Raw genomic sequence first — 15,239 nt, 5'->3', positions numbered from 1 at the left:
ATCCCCTGGAAGAGGGCATGGCGACCCACTCCAGTACTTTTGCCCCGAGGATCCCATGGACAGAGGAGCCTGGCGGGCTACAGTCCAAAGAGTCACAGAGAGTCAGACATGAATAAAGTGACTTGGCATGCCTGCACACAAGGTCAGGACCAAAGTCGGGATGTGCAGTGACATTAGTCCCGTCAGCACTGTCCTAGAATAAGTACTGCCGGTGGGCCAAGGCACGTGAAAAAACGCCGGGCAAGGAAGACATAAAACTGCTTCTTTTTACATTCAACATGACCTGAGTGTCTCTATTTAGGAAGATGGTTTTTTGTTTTGTTTTTACTGATTAAATCCATGTAATTGTTATAGGTGCAGGAGCGGCCGAGAGGAGATACCCCGGTCCAGGGTAAGAGAAACCCAAGTAAGACGGTAAGTGCTAAGAGAGGGCATCAGAGGGCAGACAGGCTGAAACCACACTCACAGGAAACTAGCCAATCTGATCACATGGACCACAGCCCTGTCTAACTCAATGAAACCAAGCCATGCCCGCGGGGCCACCCAAGACAAACGGGTCATGGTGGAGAGGCCTGACAGAATATGGCCCACTGGAGAAGGGAATGGCAAGCCACTTCAGTATTCTTGCCTTGAGAACCCCATGAACAGTATGAAAAGGCAAAATGATAGGATACTGAAAGAGGAACTCCCCAGGTCAGTAGGTGCCCAATATGCTACTGGACATCAGTGGAGAAATAACTCCAGAAAGGATGAAGGGATGGAGCCAAAGCAAAAACAATACCCAGCTGTGGACGAGACTGGTGATAGAAGCAAGGTCTGATGCTGTAAAGAGCAACATTGCATAGGAACCTGGAATGTCAGGTCCATGAATCAAGGCAAATTGGAATTGGTCAAACAGCAGATGGCTAGAATGAGCGTCGACATTCTAGGAATCAGCGAACTAAAATGGACTGGGATGGGTGAATTTAACTCAGATGACCATTTTATCTACTACGGTGGGCAGGAATCCCTTGAAGAAATGGAGTAGCCATCATGGTCAACAAAAGAGTCCGAAATGCAGTACTTGGATGCAATCTCAAAAGCGACAGAATGATCTCTGTGTGTTTCCAAGACAAACCATTCAATATCACGGTAACCCAAGCCTATGTCCCAACCAGTAACACTGAAGAAGCTGAAGTTGAACAGTTCTATGAAGACCTACAAGACCTTTAGAACTAACACCCTAAAAGATGTCCTTTTCATGATAGGGGACTGGAATGCAAAAGTAGGAAGTCAAGAAACACCTGGAGTAACAGGCAAATTTGGCCTTGGAATACAGAATGAAGCAAGGCAAAGGCTAATAGAGTTTTGCCAAGAGAATGCACTGGTCATAGCAAACACCCTCTTCCAACAACACAAGAGAAGACTCTACACATGGACATCACCAGATGGTCAACACCAAAAACAGACTGATTATATTCCTCACAGCCAAAGATGGAGAAGCTCTATACAGTCAGCAAAAACAAGATCGGGAGCTGACTGTGGCTCAGATCATGAGCTCCTTATTGCCAAATTCAGACTTAAATGGAAGAAAGTAGGGAAAACCGCTAGACCATTCAGGTATGACCTCAATCAAATCCCTTATGATTATACAGTGGAAGTGAGAAATAGATTTAAGGGACTAGATCTGAGGAGTGCCTGATGAACTATGGATGGAGGTTCAGGGATCAAGACCATCCCCATGGAAAAGAAATGCAAAAAAGCAAAATGGCTGTCTGGGGAGGCCTTACAAATAGCTGTGAAAAGAAGAGAAGCAAAAAGCAAATGAGAAAAGGAAAGATATAAGCATCTGAATGCAGTTCCAAAGAATAGCAAGAAGAGATTAAAGCCATCCTCAGCAATCAGTGCCAAGAAATAGAGGAAAAGAACAGAATGGGAAAGACTAGAGATCTCTTCAAGAAAATTAGAGATACCAAGGGAACATTTCATGCAAAGATGGGCTCGATAAAGGACAGAAATGGTATGGACCTAACAGAAGCAGAAGATATTAAGAAGAGATGGCAAGAATACACAGAAGAACTGTACAAAAAAGATCTTCACGACCCAGATAATCACAATGGTGTGCTCACTCATCTAGAGCCAGACATCCTGGAATGTGAAGTCAAGCGGGCCTTAGAAAGCATCACTACGAACAAAGCTAGTGGAGGTGATGGAATTCCAGTTGAGCTCTTTCAAATCCTGAAAGATGATGCTGTGAAAGTGCTGCACTCAATATGCCAGCAAATTTGGAAAACTCAGCAGTGGCCACAGGACTGGAAAAGGTCAGTTTTCATTCCAATCCCAAAGAAAGGCAATGCCAAAGAATGCTCAAACTACCACACAGTTGCACTCATCTCACATGCTAGTAAAGTAATGCTCAAAATTCTCCAAGCCAGGCTTCAGCAATACGTGAACCGTGAACTCCCTGATGTTCAAGCTGGTTTTAGAAAAGGCAGAGGAACCAGAGATCAAATTGCCAACATCCACTGGATTATGGAAAAAAGCATGAGAGTTCCAGAAAAACATCTATTTCTGCTTTATTGACTATGCCAACGCCTTTGACTGTGTGGATCACCATCAACTGTGGAAAATTGTGAAAGAGATGGGAATACCAGACCACCTGACCTGCCTCTTGATAAATCTGTATGCAGGTCAGGAAGCAGCAGTTAGAACTGGACACGAAACAACAGACTGGTTTCACATCGGGAAAGGAGTACGTCAAGGCTGTATATTGTCACCCTGTTTACTTAACTTCTATGCAGAGTACATCATGAGAAACACTGGACTGGAAGAAGCGCAAGCTGGAATCAAGATTGCCGGGAGAAATATCAATAACCTCAGATATGCAGATGACACCGCCTTTATGGCAGACAGTGAAGAGGAACTAAAGATCTTCTTGATGAAAGTGAAAGAGGAGAGTGAAAAAGCTAGCTTAAAACTCAACATTCAGAAAACTAAGATCACGGCATTTGGTCCCATCACTTCATGGGAAATAGATGGGGAAACAGTGGAAATAGTGACAGACTTTATTTTCTTGGGCTCCAAAATCACTGCAGATGGTGACTGCAGCCATAAAATTAAAAGACATTTGCTCCTTGGAAGAAAATCTGTGATCAACCTAGACTGCTTGTTAAAAAGCAGAGACATTATCTTGCCAACAAAGGTCCATCTAGTCAAAGGTATGGTTTTCCCAGTAGAGAGTTGGACTGTGAAGAAAGCTGAGTCCCAAAGAATTGATGCTTTTGAACTGTGGTGTTGGAGGAGACTCTCGAGAGTCCCTTGGACTCGAAGGAGATCCAACCAGTCCATCCTAAAGGAAATCAGTCCTGGGTGTTCATTGGAAGGACTGATGCTGAGGCTGAAACTCCAATACTTTGGCCACCTGATGGGAAGAACTGACTCATTGGAAAAGACCCTGATGCTGGGAAAGATTGAAGGCAGGAGGAGAAGGGGACGACAGAGGATGAGATGGTTGGATGAAATCCCCAACTCAATGGACATGAGTTTGAGTAAAGTCCGGGAGTTGGTGATGGACAGGAGGCCTGGTGTGCTGTGGTCCATGGGATCGCAAAGAGTCAGACACGACTGAGTGACTGAACTGAGCTGCCAGCCCATGCCCCTAGTCCAGAGCCAAGGCTTGAGGTTGTGTCCGTGGATGCTGGGGATGAAGCAGACCCAGTCCTGGAGGCGGCAGGCAGCTTGGCTCCTCGCTTCGCCGCCTGGTGTCAGCCTTCCTCTGCCGCTCTGTCCCCACCTCCGCGGGGTGCCGCCCCTCTGAAGACCCCTGGTGTGGGCGCCGCGGTGCTCTGTTCTTGTCTCCTTTTATGGGCCTGTGCCCCGCCTGGATCAGGCACCTGTTCCCCACAGCAAGCGCCAGGAGTCCAGGCTCCCCAGCACCCGCCCCTTCTATCCCTCATCTCTGGGGGTTCCTGCGTTTTTGGCCCCACCATGCCTGTTGGGTTCATCACGTGGCTTTTATCGCTGGAGCGGCGGATGGGAGAAGTGGCCTCCTGAGAGCTGGGTGCGCCCGTGTTCCGGGATGCAGCTGGCTCCGTGTCTGTCTTGGTTTCTGCAAGTTGGAGTAGAGGAGGTGGTCTTGCCGCGTGGGGCGAATCGCCCCCGCCACCCCAGGATGCGGACGCGGCCGTGGGCTCTGACCTCATGTTTTCCTTCCCTCTTCGTGTGTCTCCGCTGACGCGGTTCTGCACGGGTGATGTGTGGAGGCAGTGATAAGATCGGGGGCCTCTTTCAGCTTCGCTCAGACTCAGGGCCTCCTGGCCCCTCTCTGACCGCAGCCTTCCTCTCCCTGTCCTCCACCCCCATGAAGCCCCTCGCCCTCCCAGTTTCAGCTCAGACCTCGCTCCTGAGAGAAGCCCTCCCCCACTCCGCCAGACTGGCCCCTTCATACTCCCGCCCTCCATGCTCCCTCCCGGCCCTGGCTTGGCCGTGATGGGATTTGGGGGCCTTGTGGGCTCTGGGTCAACCTGCAGGGAGGTGGCGCTTGTCCGGAAGGCTGGCCCCTGCCCGTCCTGCTGCAGGACCACAGCGCATCTCTCCGGCAGGAGTCTGGACGGTCCAGGCCCGGGCTCCCCCGCCTCCTCGACGTCCTCGGGCGCTGCCTCTGTGGGCGAGAACCTGCTGGGACCGCTGATTTGGGTCCTTGTAGCCTCGATCGGGCCTCTGGCTGTGCAGACTCCTTCTCCGGGGACCGCTTGCAGGCCTGCCCTCCCTGCCCCTCGGAGGGGAGGCCGAGGCAGCTCCAGTCTGGCGCACGCCCCGAAGGGCTCTTTCAGGGGTCCAGGGTGACTTCCTGTTTGAATATCTGCAGAGTTTACGGAATTTGAGAAACGCTCTGTTAATAAAGGCAGAAGCAACCTTTGACCCCCTCCCCCCTCACATCCTGTAACAGGAAGCCAGTGATTCTGCCCCACCTACCAGAGGGCAAGAACACATCCCTGGGAGGAAGGCCGTTGCCTTTTCACCCCATCCTCTATCTGGAAAGCTCTGTGCTCTCTCCCCCGGGGGGGTGGCTGGGAGCGGGGTGAGCAACACAGCTGTGAGAGGCCTTAGGACTTTGTAAATGAGGGCCCGAGCCCTACAGAGCCAGGGGCTGGGGGTCCCCCTCTCTGGGTGGGGGGCGCCCTCTAGGAGGCGGGGAGCTGGTGGGTCGGCAGGGGGCGCCCAGGAATACCTGTCTGGGAGGAAGCTCAGTTCTCTACCCGGGGTGGGGGGCGGGAGAGGCCATCAATCTGAGAGTTTTATTTACCTTGAACTAGTCAGGCAAGCAGACACATTATTTAGGGACTAGAATAAAAAGCCATTCACTTTACTTCAATTGACCATTTAGTTCAATTTGTGTGTTACTGCAGGTAATTACTCCAGTAATAACGTGCCGTAATCCCCGCTGATTGGGAGCTGGCCCGGCTCCGTGTTAACGCCGCGCGCAGTGTACACTAATTTCCCGTGTGTCGCCATGGTTATTTCCATGGACGCCGTGTTAATGACACCCTGGAAACATAAAGCAATAGAGAGTTTTGAATTAAATCTTTGTGTTCTCTTAGAGCTAAAAGTGCATTTCGCATCAAATAATCATGAATAAAATGAGATCATCTTGGCGGAGTTGCCAGGAAGCTGATTAACTGAATGCAGAAATGTGACTTTACTCTGCTCGAGAATTAGCGCCTCCCAAACGTTGTCGGTTGCTAGGCAACCCCCGCGATGACATCACTCACGCAGCCACGCTGCCCGCGATGTCATCTCTGCATATTTATAGCGTCTCCGTGGAGAGGCTGTGCATTATAGAGATGACATTATTTTTCTCCCGGATGATGGGTATGAATGGGGGCGGGCTTCGGAGGGCCGCGCAGAAACAGAATTTGGGAACACCGTGAGCCTCTTTCTCTGGGCAGTAGATGCTTTATTTCCAGCGGGGTCCAGGTGAAGAGATGCGTGTCACTGCACGTGTCTGAGAGCTTGGGCAACGGCGGGTCCACCTCCTGCCCGTGAACAGGCCACTAGAAGTGCGCCCAGCCTGGGGGGGGCGGTCGGGGAGGGATGGAGCCCCCCAGCGGGGGCGTGTGCCCCACCCCTGGCCCTGCTGGCCCTGGTTCCCTGCTCTAGCTTCGAGCCAGCACCAGGAGGGAATAACCAGAGCAGGGACACGGTGCCGCGTGTGGCGCTGAGCACCCCGTCGTGGGGGGCATCCAAGGGGAAGCTGGACAGTGAGAGCAGAGAGGCGGAGGGGTTAGGGGCGTGTGGTCGGCCCAGCTGACCCCAGCGGTCTCTCTCAGCTGTGCTGTGCCCTGTTCTGTGGTGCCATCTCCGCCCTCACTTCTAGCCAGGCTGGCCACATGGTCGCGGCTTCTGGGAGCCTGAGGTCTGGCTGGGGGCAGAGGTGAGTGGGCCCCAGTGAGGCGTGATCCTGACCTACCTCCTCCCAGCGGGAAGGGGCGAGCTTCCTGGAGGAGCTTTAGGAGGTCACGGCCGGAGCGCGGGTCTCCCAGGGCAGGCGGGTGGGTGGGCTCTGGACTTCCCCTGAGGGCACTGGGGAGCCACCGCGGCTTTAGCAGGGGAGGGCCACGTCTCCATCCAACCTGAAAATCGGTTTGCTCCAGGGGCGGCGGTGTGAAGCTCGCTGCGGATAGCTCCGGGCACCGAAGCGCACCTGGTCTCAAGATCTGGGCCCTGGACAGGGCTTCCCTCATAGCTCAGGCGGTAAAGAATTCGCCTGCAATGCAGGAGACCCCGGTTTGATTCCTGGGTCAGGAAGATCTGCTGGAGAAGGGGAAGGCTACCCACTCCAGTATTCTTGGGCTTCCCTGGCAGCTCAACTGGTAAAGAATCTGCCTGGAATGAGGGAGACCTGGGTTCGATCTCTGGGTTGGGCAGATCCCCTGGAGAAGGGGAAGGATACCCACTCCAGTTCATTGGAAGGACTGATGTTGAAGCTGAAACTCCAATACTTTGGCCACCTGATGTGAAGAGCTGAGTCACTGGAAAAGACCCCGATGCTGGGAAAGATGGAGAAAGCGATGGCACCCCACTCCAGCACTCTTGCCTGGAAAATCCCATGGACGGAGGAGCCTGGTAGGCTGCAGTTCATGGGGTCACACAGAGTCAGACAGGACTGAACAACTTCACTTTCACTTTTCACTTTCATGCACTGGAGGAGGAAATGGCAACCCACTCCAGTGTTCTTGCCTGGAGGATCCCAGGGTCTAGGGAGCCGTGGGCTGCCGTCTCTGGGGTCGCACAGAGTCGGACACGACTGACGTGACTCAGCAGCAGCAGCAGCAGCAGCTGGGAAAGACAGAAGGTGGGAGGAGAAGGGACGACAGAGGATGAGGTGGCCGGATGGCGTCACCGACTCCATGGACATGAGTTTGAATAAACTCCGGGAGTTGGTGATGGACAGGGATGCCTGGCGGGCTGCAGTCCATGGGTTCGCGGAGAGTCGGACACGACTGAGCGACTTTCCCTTTCGCAGCTCCGAAGCCACCTTGTTCTTGCTTGGCCATCAGCTGCCCTCCCTGCGGGCTCAGAACAAACTGCAACCCTGCCCCCCTCCCCCCACGTCTTAAAACTCCCCCTGCTCACTTCCATCACCCAGCCCCTCATCAGGAAGGCTCCACCGTCCTCCTCCCTCTGGGCGGGGCCTTGCCTGTGTGGTCCTTCTGGCTCCTTCCCCCTGGGATCGCCGGGCTCAGCCCCATCATGCCCCTCCCCCTGCCCTTTAAATGCCATCCGCGTGGAGAAGGCTCCTGGGCTCCAGCTCACTCTGAGATCCAACCACCCACTCCGCTCCCCAATAGTGTCAGCCTGTCACAACCTTGACCGTGAGATTGCGTAGCAGCCTGTCCAAACTGAAGCCTGCTGTCTTCCCCACGTCCGTCTGTTCCTTAAACGCTGCTGTCCTCCTCCGTCCGGCCCAGCTGACGCTGCTGCCCTGGTGGACACCCTCAGACTCTGTTCTCCGTGAACCCTCTGCCTCGCCTCGCCTCTCCACCCTACCCCAGGGCCTTTGCACCTGCCATGCCCCACAGGAGCCCCTCATGGATGTTTTCACAGCTCCTTCCCTCCCTCCCTGGCTCGTCTGTTGTGAAATGCCCACCGCACTCACAAGAAACAATATTATTTTTCACGAAGCCACCAGTCTCCCTCCTGAGGGTGGCACCTCTGCTCTGCTCACGTCACAATAGGAGCTGGTGTGTTGGTGGTGGCAAGTGAGACACCAGGATTCCCAGCACAGGCTGCATGCCAGGACCGGGATCCCTGAGCTCCCAGAACAAAGTGTGGACGGTCACCTGGGGTCCTACAGCAGCTCTCTTCTTCCGTCAAGGAATGAAGACCCTCAAACAAGCAGAACAAACACCCAGCTTCCAGCTGCCGTCACCACGAGCCCATGACAGAGGCCGCCTCTCCCCACACAGAGGGACAGTGGCGTGAGGTCAGAGCAGAGGCTGGCCCGCCATGCGTCCTGCTCTTGCTTGTTGCTGATGGCAGAAGATGCTGGTGCCACCGGAGCCCAGTCTGGGGACCGGGGCTCACGAGGCCCTGGATCTAACCTGGCCTCGAAGAGGTCCTGGGCGTCGGGGTGACACCTGGGGCCCCGGGGTGGCTGCCGCGGTGGTGGTCCCGACACTGACGCTGATGGAGCCCGTGGTCCCGGCAACACCGCAGAGCTGTGCACTTGGTCCCAAGGCCTTCGGCAGTGAGGTGGGTATTCCCGGTGGATTTGGAGCCTGAGCCCGGACACCATGCCCTGTTTCATCACCAATCACCAGTGAGCAAGTCCAGGCTGACCTTCAGGCCCCTGAAATGCTCTCCAGGGAGAGAGCAAACCTGGGAAGGCTGGCGGCCCACCATTTCTGTCTTCTTTAGCGGCAGCTCCAGTGCTCTCGGCCAACTCTCTCCTAAAAACCTCTGTGCCTGTTCATTTAGCGAGGAAAAACTTGGCCCGCATTGCTTTACAATCAGGGCAGAGACCCCTGCAGCCTCGACCGTGAGGTCTGCGGTTCCTTGGGCTTGGCCTTGGGCACACTCCGTGGGGGGCCTCTCCCTCCGGGACCTCTTGGGTCTCCCCTCGTTGCATCTGAGCCAAGTTGTCCTGCTCACGGGAGATGTCCATCCATCCCCAGCCCCTTGTCCCTGCTGCCGCAAGCCGCCACAGCCGCATGGGCAAGGCGAGGCCGCGCTCGCTGGATGCTGCTGGGCCTGGACCAGGCATGGTCCAAGGGTCCGTGCTACCACAGCGGCCTGGTGGTGGGGAGGAGTCAAGACCAGCTTGGTGGATGGAGGCCTTCGAGGGTTTGCAGCAGAAGCTGGGCTTTGGGGTCTAACTCAGGAGCTGGGCCAGAGAGTGGTCCCTGAGAGAGGGCGCCCGAGTTGGCCATGGAGACGTGTGGAGAGGACGGGGGTCCTCAGAGGGGTGCAGGTGACCCAGGATGGGGATGTGGGCTGCCGCTCATGGGGCTCTGGATTGGGGAGAGGGCTCTGAGATGGAGGGGCGGAGACACACCGATGCCCACTGCTTCCCCCCGGCTCGGGGGGCACACTCGTTGCTCTCCTCTGAGAGGCTCGGCCCAGGGGCTCTGCGCCTGAGTCTGCTCGGCCAGGAGGTGCCGGAGGATCAGTGCCGCCCCCGTGCGTGCAGCGGCGGCGTCCCCCGGCTCTGGTCCAGAGATAGCCCTGCCTGGCCTGGCAAGGGTGTGCCCCCTGGCAAAGTGGGGCCTCCCCCCTGTTGGCTGCTGTGGGCAGGAAGCTTCAGGGCAAGTCCTTCTGGACCAAACACACAGCGTGATGTGTCTGAGTGCTCACTCGGTCGCGTCCGACTCTGTGCCACCCCATGGACTGCAGCCCGCCAGGCTCCTCTGCCCATGGGGAGTCTCTAGGCGGGAAGACTGGGGTGGGTGGCCGTGCCCTCCTCCAGGGGATCTTCCCGCCCCAGGGATCGAGCCCGGGTCTCCTACAGCTCCAGCATTGCAGGCGCATTCTTTACCACGGAGCCGCTGTGTGGGTGAGGGGTCCCCAGGGATATTCGGGGGTGTGGCGTCTGAGTGGCGTGGACCCAGAAGGCTCCCTGCAGCTGGCAGGGCGCTGAGGGAGCCCTTCACGCCTGTGTTCCCATCAGGGAAATGGCCCTAGAGCTGCATGCCTTGTTCACAAGGATTGGGAAAACATGGGAGAAAGGAAGGTGGAAGGGGTTTTCCCTCATGTCCTGTGTGATGGTGGCCAAGGGCGTGGGTTCTGGAACTGGCCCCACACCCCGGGCGACGTGTGACCCTGGGCTAAGGTGCTTTACCTCTTTGCGCCTCTGTGTTCTGGTGTGAAAACCGGGGCTGATAATAAGCCCTGCATGCTGGGCGCTGCGCGGGTCAGGGTGTTCACAGGCCTCTGGCCCTTAGGGCGTCCAGGACCCCAGGGAGGACCCGGACCTGTCGGCCATCATCACTGGGCGTTCTGTGTCAGCTTCAGACTGGCACTTACCAAGAGCATTGTCCTGACTGAGCAGCAAAGGCCTTTGCCGCCTGCCTCTACGGAGACCGAACTCCGCGCTGCCGTAGCTGTTGACCTCCAGCGACCCCGAGGAAGCTCAGGGTGGAGGGAGGCACTCTGTGCTCCAGGGAATCTGGGGGGACAGGTCTTCAGGTAGTTGGATGTCTTTAGGGACAGATTTTGTGATCTCCATCCTTGCATCTCCTCACAGCTAGAGAAGCAGTGAGTCCCTTCACGGTGACGTCAGACCCTCACGACCAACGAGAAGCCTTTCGTAAAATGATGCTTCGTGGCGTTAAACTCCCCCTTGACCAAAGCCTTGTATGCTGGCCTTCCCTCTCTGCCGCTTTGGAACAGACTCTCAGAGCCCTGCCTCCCGGGCTGCGGTCCTCATTCTGCTCCAAATACAACTTGGCTTGCAACGCTCAAGTTGTGCCTCGTTTTTGGCCAACACTTGTCTCCTCTCTGCTCTCAGAGTGGGACCGGCTGTCCCCAAGGAAGCCACTCAGGTGTATGCACACTCAGGGAGTGGGGGTCACTTGGAGTGACAAGGAGGCAGCAAGCAGGTGACTCTGAGCGCTCCCTCTTTCCCGAATCCCAGTACAGGACAAAGATGCAGCAGGAGGGGCCGAGCCAAGGTTTTGGGTGATTTCCTGCGGTGGCTGGCCTGGTTCGTCATCGCCCGTCCATCAGCCCAGGAGGGTGGGAGGGGGCGCGCTGGCTGAGAAGGCTCAGCCCAGGGAAGCCGCCGTCCTGGGTCTGGTCGGGGGGGGGAATGAGAGGGGGAGATGGGGAGTGGGGGGGGTCTGAAAGCCTTCCCCCGTCTCTCCCCGCCTCCCCTGATTTGAGTGCAGGGCCCTATTTCCCAGGTGGGCTGGTGATACTGTCTGCCTCCGGGGATGCTCTGGGAAGGGGCGTAGAGGGGAGGAAAGTCCCCCAGCCCAGCCCAGCCAGGAGAGTGGGCACGGGCCCACCTGCTGGGGACCCTCTCCTGCCCTAGGTCTGTACCAGCTCCCAGCCATCCAGTGGCCGCGGCTGGAGGCCCCGCCCTGCCTGAGGTTGCACTTGGCGCCCCTCTGGGCCCGACCAGGGTCAGCCTGGGCCCTGTGCTTTCCCTGTGCTTGCAGGGGTGTGGCTGCCCGGGGCGGGGAGAGAGGCTGCCTCGAGGGGAAGGGGGCCCCAGGGAAGACGATGGGCTCTGCCCTTGGCCTGGACTCTCTGTGGGCCCAGAGGTGGGTGCAGACAGAGCAGGGCTGGGCAGAGCCCCCTTCTGCCCGGAGCAGCTGCCGGCCTGGAGGGGCCGACTCGGGTTCAGAGATGGGTGGGGAGGGGGTGGGGCCTGGCGCTGAGCCTGATCTCCTAGGGGAGAGCTTGGGGCATGAGCGGGTCCCCCTGCCCTGGCCCAGGCAGAGGGTCTGCACCCCGGCGCTGTGCCCGCCTTTGTGGTACGATCTTGGGTGGTGAGTCCCTCCAGTTTCCTCATCTGAAAATGGGTTGTTGACGGCCCGAGGTCATGGGCTGCTGGGGGGACAGTGGGCACGCACGGCGAGTCTTCACTGAAGCTGATGGTTCTTCCTGGGGGAACCAGAGAGGCTGAGCTATTCAAGATGGTGAAACCGAGGCTGGGAGTGGGTGGCCAGTGGGCACCTTGGCCCAGCTGGACGGAGTGGCCTGGCGCGCTGAGGACAACCATGTGGGGCTCCCTGACCCCCCGATGTAACAGCCGTTCTCAACCTCCCTCCCTACTCCTGCTCCACCGAGGTCCCCAAACATGTCCCCAGCTCCTCATCACAGCTTGGACCTAAGCTTCCTGGCCGTGGGATCTCTGTCCCTTCAGGGGTCCCCGGCCCTATCACGAGGGCACCAGCGTGGCTGGTTGGCCAGTGGTGGGGGCAGGGTGGCCTGCAGCCGGTGTGGACAGATGGACAGAGGGCCACCGCACAGGGCCCTCCCCTCTCTCCCGCTGCAAGCCACAGCCATTCCCCAACTCCTTGATTTTTCATTAAAACAGCCACCGGCTCCGAGCTGCCAAGGTCACGGGGCTGCCAAGGGAGCTGAATGCGGGCCATTACGCTGGCCGCTAATGTCCTTGAGGCAGCGGCTGCTGGCGCGATCAGGCACCCGGGACACTCCAATCTCCGCCTGTCCAGCAGCGATGGTATCGGGGCCTGAGTGATCTCCCCGCGGGCAGCCCTCCCTGGGGAGCAAAGGGATGCTCGTGGGCTGCTGGTTGGCCCGAGGGGCTAAGAAAAGGGGCCTCTCCCTGCTGTCCTCCCTTCATCAGCCAGCCGAGTTCGCGCTCAGTTCACTGGCTGCTGGGAAACATCACTCATTCCATCCTCTTCTGGCTGGAAGGCCTGGGCCAGCGCGGGCACAACCCCTGCGTGCTGCCCACCCGAGGTGGTGGTGGGGGGTGGGGGCACCAAGCGGGCAGCAGCCCACCCCTGGGCCTCCTCAGGACCCGGGGTCCCATCACCTCAGTTACAAAAGGGCTGGGGTTCTAGGGGGTCCTGTCACCACCAGAACCCGCCAAGTAAGGGGCGTGCAGGGGCGGGAGTCCTATGCCCCAGCTGGAGACCCGGGATCCGCGAGCCTCGCTGCCCCCTCCAGCGAGTCTCATGGTGGCCCACATGTCGGCACACAGCGGCCCATGTGCAAGGGGCTGGAGCCGAGGGCCAGGGAGCCTGTTCTGGGCTGAGAAACCGCTGTAGATCTTGGCTAAGCAAAAGCTAGCAACAGCCAGAAGGCCTGTGCCTGGGGAGCGGATCGCCGGAGGGCAGGCCAGCGGGGAGCGCCTCTGAGCAGCGAAGAGGCTGCAGGGCCGGGCCCAGCCTCTGGTGCCTGCTGGGCCCCGAGGACCACATGCTGTCCGGTTCCAGCCACGGGCCGCCCGCCGGGCACAGAGGGTGGTGACCCGCCGCAAGCAGCTGGGGTGGGGCGGCCTGACAGTAAAGGGCACAGGGGGGGCGTGCGGGTGCTGGCTGGGGCTAGATCTGGACACTTACACAGCCGCACGGACGCGTCCCGGATCTCAGAAGGGTGCACAGGAAAGGGCGCGTTTCTCTGCGTGTAAATTATACCCAAACCGAACGACGAGAAAGCTCCCTTCCCCTGTTCCAGACACAGTCGGCACCGGGGTGGGCCCAGGCGGGACACCCTGCTCGGGAACCAGCCGCACCGGAGCAGGGCCCGTGCTGTTTGCCCCCGGGTCCCCGCTCTAGGCCCGGAGCCGCTGCTACTTGTGAGGCTGGGAGGGCTCCTGGGGCGAAGGTGGCCTGGCTGCAGGGTGGCGGGAATGGGCCTCAGTGGCCCGCCTCCCAGTTTCTGGTTCCACCCCGGTCTGGGAGAGAGGGGTGTCCGGGAGACAGAAGGCGGGGCTCTTCTGGAGTTTCACCAAACAGGCAGATAGACCACCCCAGAGGAGTCCAGGTGTGGGGAGGGGTGGGCAGAGCTGGGATGGGGTCTCAAACCCACTCAGCTCCTGGGTTTTCTTTCCGATCAGATGGTGGGGAAGATAACAGGTAATGAAGCCTCAGGAGCTCTCTAGGGGAGGTGGCTCCCCTTTGCTCCTGTTTAATTGACCCTTCTCAGCTTTTTGGCTAAGATCAAATGTCGTATGGGGGCTTCCCAGGTGGCTCAGCTGGTAAGGAGGACCCATCTGCCAGTGCAGGAGACGCCAGAGACGCAGGTTCGCTCCCCGGGTCGGGACAATTCCCTGGAGAAGGAAATGGCAACCCACTCCAGTCTTCTTGGCCTGGAGAATCCCATGGACAGAGGAGCCACAGCCCACGGGGTCACACAGAATCGGACACACGCGAGCACGCAGCAGGGAGGGGATGTCGCTCTCCCTGCCTCCATCTCAGGCAAGGCCATGGCCTCTCCACCTCTCCCTTCCCCTGACAGCCCCCCACGGGGCATTCTGTGCTGTAGAAAATAGCTCCTGGGAGTGGGTCTCCCTCCCACCCTGCCTGGGAGTCATGAAGCTTCTCCGGGGTTGGGTAACACAGCCGCTTTCATGGGGCCCGGCATCTGTGATATTGTGTTATCCCGTCAGCCAGGTCAGACCCTGACGCTGGGAAAGATTGAGGGCAGGAGAAGGGGACAACAGAGGGTGAGATGGCTGGATGGCGTCACCGACTCGATGCCCATGAGCTTGAGTAAAGTCCAGGAGTGGGTGATGGACAGGGAGGCCTGGCGTGCTGCGGTCCACGGGGTCGCAGACACAGGTGAGCCCCTGAGCTGCACTGATCGGCCAGGTAAGCCTGGCGGCTGGCACCTGAGTTACTGCTGCCGAAGGGGACTGGGAGCCCCCAGCAGCCCCTCTGAGGGCTGGGAGGCCCTTACCTCCCGTGGCTCACTTCGTGGCAGCCCACAGTGTGAGCCTGTGTGCAGGCTCCGTGCGGAGGGGCCCAGGCCAGGGGAGCGGTGAGTCCCGTACACAGACGTGGTGTGCTGTCCGCGGGACGTGAGGAGGGAAGGGACCGCCGTGTTCCTGCGTCCTTGTGCTCGGCTCTGTGTCTGGGATGCTCTCATTTCAGATGAGGGAGCTGAGGCTGGAGGAGCACAGGGGACCCACCCAGGCTGGCACTGGGTGCTTCTCAGGCGCTCCCTGCCCCCCGCTTGCCAGACCAGCTGTGCCAGCTTCCCCGCCCGGGGCCTGGGCACCAGCATGCTATCAATGCCTGGCGGTTTGCCGGGCAGCTGGGACTCTGTGTTGACCTGTTCTC

General features: G+C 58.3%; 1 long non-coding RNA gene across 1 annotated transcript; it reads right to left on the bottom strand.

Moving 5' to 3' along the window:
• Positions 1–3,028: 3,028 nt before the first annotated feature.
• Positions 3,029–4,925, bottom strand: LOC138435333 (uncharacterized). The gene is made up of 2 exons (XR_011255042.1): positions 4,503–4,925; positions 3,029–4,220 (listed from the first exon to the last, which is right to left on the bottom strand). It is a non-coding gene; the product is annotated as an uncharacterized lncRNA (long non-coding RNA).
• Positions 4,926–15,239: the final 10,314 nt, after the last annotated feature.

The sequence above is a fragment of the Ovis canadensis genome, chromosome 3, assembly GCF_042477335.2.
Source record: "Ovis canadensis isolate MfBH-ARS-UI-01 breed Bighorn chromosome 3, ARS-UI_OviCan_v2, whole genome shotgun sequence".
NCBI classification, from domain to species: Eukaryota; Metazoa; Chordata; class Mammalia; order Artiodactyla; family Bovidae; genus Ovis; species Ovis canadensis.
This window is presented reverse-complemented; position numbering and strand designations above follow the sequence as displayed.